The following is a 4,585-nucleotide window of genomic DNA, read 5'->3' as shown; positions in this document are numbered from 1 at the left end:
GAGGTGATGTTCTATAGGCCCATAAGGCCTTGTTCAAACATTCGTGCCAATTTCTGGCGTTTTCATCTATCATCTTTCTGATGATATTTTTTAGAATCTTATTAGAAGATTCCGCTTGTCCGCTGGATTGAACGTAGTATGGTGTGGAGTTTACTAATTTAACCCCAATCTCGCTCAAAAATTTGTTCACTTGATCCCCATTCAAAGATGTTCCATGATCTACCATTAAAGTTTGTGGAATTCCAAACCTATAAATAATGTGATCACGGATAAACTCTATAACATTCTTCTGGGTGATCTCTTTCAAAGGTACCGCCTCTACCCATTTGGTGAAATAGTCGGTTGCAACTATAACAAAAGTATGTTGCTTGGACGATGGGGGGTAGATCTTCCCTATCAGATCTATCGCCCAACCTTTGAACGGCCAAGGTTTAATAATAGGTGTCATTTCTCGTGCTAGCGCTCTTTGTATTGGACCATGCTTTTGGCATGCTAGACAACTCTTTGCATACTAAACGCATAGTTCTCCCATCTTTGGCCAAAAATATCCACTCCTCATAATTAACCATCTCATCCTTTGGCCAGCTTGATGAGCTCCGCATATCCCTTCGTGCACTTCAGTTATGATCATCTTGGCTTCTTGCAAACTTACACACTTTAGTAATACACCATCAGAGCGTTTCTTAAACAACTCTTCATCTATTAGTGTGTAATTCAGCAAACATAGCTTCGTTTTCCTACTAATCCCTCCATTAGGTTCTTTAAGGAACCCTTTAATCTCTGTTTTCCAATCCACTGCATCTCTATCTTGTATACAGTGAAATTCAATTTTTCTCGCCCTTCTTTGAGTCACGGGCAATATGGTTCCATACTCACAAGTAGATTTCCAATTCAAGACCTTTGAGTACCCTGAGGCCATTTGGGCTAACTCATTTGCCACGTCGATATATATCCTATTAACGTATAGAAGTTCTACTTGATCGAATTCCTCTAATAATTCTTGGGCGATCTCATATTGACTTATAATGGAATCACTTTGGCATTTAAAATCACCGATCAATTGATGTATCACCAATTGAGAATCGCCCCTAACGATCACATTTCTTACTCCCATATCTATCATTAGTTCTAGGCCTACAATTAAGGCTTCATATTCGGCCTGATTGTTGGTGCACATTCTGTCTAAGGTGAATGCAAACTTGTAGCAAATCCCTAAATGATTAATCAATGCTACTCCTACTCTTGCACCTTTTAGAGGTTTTCGACCCATCGAAATACAACACCCAAGGTTTTAACTTGAACGAATTGATTTCTAGTTCGATTTCTTCAAGCATGTCAAGCCATGGATGATCGGCTAGAAAGTTAGCCAAAGCCTGATTTTTTACTACCTTTTGAGGTATATATTGTATTTCAAATTCTGATAAAGCTAGTGTCCAAAGACCTACCCTTTGGTGTAAAATAGGGCACGAGAACATATACTTAACTAAATTTACTTTAGAAATTAAATAAACGGTTACGGGCCATAAATAAGCCCTTAATTTTGTACATGTGAAATACAATGCAAGACACAATTTTTCAATAGCAGAGTAATTACATTCACATTTCGTTAACCGTCTACTTAAGTAGTAAATTGCCCTTTCTTCACTAAATTGGTCTTCCTGTGCGACCATTCCAGCTATTGATTCTTTTTCATCCGATACATACACTTTCATTGGCCGTCCTTGGATTGATGACACCAACACTGGCGGACTTGATAGATATGTCTTCAGGCTTTCAAAAGCCTTTTGATGTTCTTTTTTTGAGACGAATTCGTCTTGATTTTTCAGCTTTAATAGCGGCGAAAAGACTTTAGTTCGCCACGCACAGTTAGAAATAAAGCGTCTTAAAAAATTTACTTGGCCTAGAAACCTTTGCAACTTCTTTTTGTTGCTAGGTGGTTTGTCTTCTAAGATAGCTTTCGCTTTATTTTTATCAAGTTCAATCCCTCTCTTGTGTACTAAGAAACCAAGAAAATTCCCTGCATTAACTCCAAATGCACACTTCAAGGGATTCAACTTTAGCTTATATTGCCTCATTCGTTCAAACGAACATCTTAACTGTTTGAAATGGTCCTCTTCTTTAATGGACTTGACTACTATGTCGTCTACATACACCTCAACAAACTTGTCTATCATATCATGAAAGATTAAATTCATTGCCCTTTGATAAGTTGCCCCTGCATTTTTCAGGCCGAAAGGCATAACCACCCATTCAAAACATCCTAGAGACCCAGGGCATCTAAAGGCAATTTTGTGTATGTCGTCTTCAGCTATATAAATTTGATTGTATCCTGAATACCCATCCATGAAGGAATACATGACATGTCCGACAGTTGAATTTACTAAAGAATCCACCGTGGGCATTGGATACTCATCTTTGGGTGTAGCTATGTTTAAATTCCTAAAGTCTATGCACACCCTTAGTTTACCATTCTTTTTTAGTACTGGCACAATATTCGACAACCATTCAACATATCTGGCTGCTTTCAATAATCGCTCTATCTCTTTCTTAATCTCAGGGAGTACATTAGGAGAAAAAAGCCTAGGAGGTTGCCTATGAGGTTTAAAATTAGGCTTAGTTGGTAACCTATGTTCCACCAAGTCTCTATCTAAACCAGGCATTTGTTCATATTCCCAAGCAAAACAATCTTTGTACTCTTTTAACAAAGTGATTAATTTGTTACTAACCTCTTGGTCGAGCATCTGGCTGATGAACGTTGGGTGACCTTCTCCTTCATCGCCAATATTTATTTTGATCAAAGGGTCTTGTACTTGAGCGTATCCAGGTTTGGCAATCCGCATCACTTCTTCGTCCAGTTCTCTTGTAAGTACTTCCTCTTCCAAATAGTCCACCTTGTTGACTTCTCGGCTAATGCTTTGCTCTAACTCGAATACTGCCAACTTGTCCTTCAGCACTTTTAGGGCAGTCTCTTCCTTCGCCTTGTCACTGCATTCCTTATTGAAAGCCATCAGTCTGGCTTTGAAGGCCTGAATGTCGGCCATTTGCTTTTGTAACTTAAAGTCCATTCAACACTCCTTAATTATTCTTTTGCCAATTACTGGCTCTTCCAGGGCCACTATATTTGGCTTCATCTGTTTGAACATCTCAGTGAGTGCATCCACTGAGAATGGTTCTTCGCTTTGCGCGACAACCTGAGTTTCTTCCCCATCTTGTGCCACTCTGACAGGTCCATAGTTTCCTTCGTACATGAACTTTTCCACCGAGTTTGCTTCTGCGACAAAAGGCCTATGATCGGTCTGTACCACCTCTGCTTCGCCTTTGTCATTCCAAAAGATCAGGCATTGATGGAGCGATGAGGGTATACAGCGACTTCCGTGTATCCAATCTCTTCCTAGGAGCACGTTGTAACTAGTAGGACCATCTATTACAAAGAAGACAGTGGTCCTAGTAGTCGTACCTATAGTTATGTCCAATGGCATAACTCCCTTAGCTAAAGTTACTCCTCCATTGAAGCTAGTGAGGATGACTTCTATAGGAATCATGTCACCCTCTGTCTTTGCGAACTTTCTCATCATCCTAGATGGAATGGTGTTTATAGCTGCTCCATTGTCGACAAGAACTTTTGCCACTGGGACGCCGTTAACTAGAGCTTTAACATATAATGGCCTCAAGTGTTTAGTCAATTTCATGGCTGGCCGTTTAAAAATAACCTTTTTGGCAGCCTCTATTTCTACTTCTTGCTTGTTTTCTGTCGAATTATCCTCCTGTGATAAATCGACGTGTAGTATATCACGCTCATCTTCTGTCTCCTGAACTTCCTTCTTACCTTTTTCTAATGCTTCCTCATCAGTTATCCAACCTGTGGGAGGGGGCATTATCCTTGGAGGTGACCCATACTTTTCAGAGCGAGGCACTCTCTTCTTCCTTTTGGGTGTCCCGTACAGTACGTAGAAATCGAAAGGACGCCCAGATGGCTCCCCCAACAAGTCTACTTCGCGAACTCCCTCTTGATGTAGTTGCTTAAATAAAGTATTGCGCGATACTCCTCTCTTTTTCCTTTCTGCTTCTAGGTCGATTTCTTCTTCAATGTCTGTCATCCCATCGTCTTCCTCGTCATTGTAGGGCTCTCCAGAAGTCTAGCCTTCTTCACATACCAACACGCAAGCTTCTCCTTCGTTGTCCTCCTTCTCTTCTTCCTTTTCCTTATTCTTGAATTCATTGGCCAGTAGGTAATTATTGGCCACGACAGGAGGCAACGTACCGAATTGGATAGCAAAGGGCTGATCTGGATCTTCTTCATCCCTTTTGTCTCTCTCAAACCTTGATCTCCCAGAAGAGGTTTCTAGTAATTCCTTCATTGATTCATCTGTACCGGTCTCTTTACTACCTTTGAGGATGTTTTGATTGGCTACTTTGAGTAGTTTAGGCACTTTAGGATGTGGCACTCTCTGTTGCTGCCTCATCATCCGTCTGTAGTTTCGTTGGAAACGCCTTTGTTGTGTCCTAGTCATCTCATCGAAGGGTATTGCCCTTCCTGCATTGTACTGGAATGAATGCCATACATTTGGCCAGCGAGGTTGCGGCC

This window comes from Olea europaea, chromosome 11 (genome assembly GCF_002742605.1).
Source record: "Olea europaea var. sylvestris chromosome 11, O_europaea_v1, whole genome shotgun sequence".
Taxonomy (NCBI): Eukaryota; Viridiplantae; Streptophyta; class Magnoliopsida; order Lamiales; family Oleaceae; genus Olea; species Olea europaea.
The sequence above is the reverse complement of the archived record's forward strand: the minus strand, read 5'-3'. Positions refer to the sequence as shown.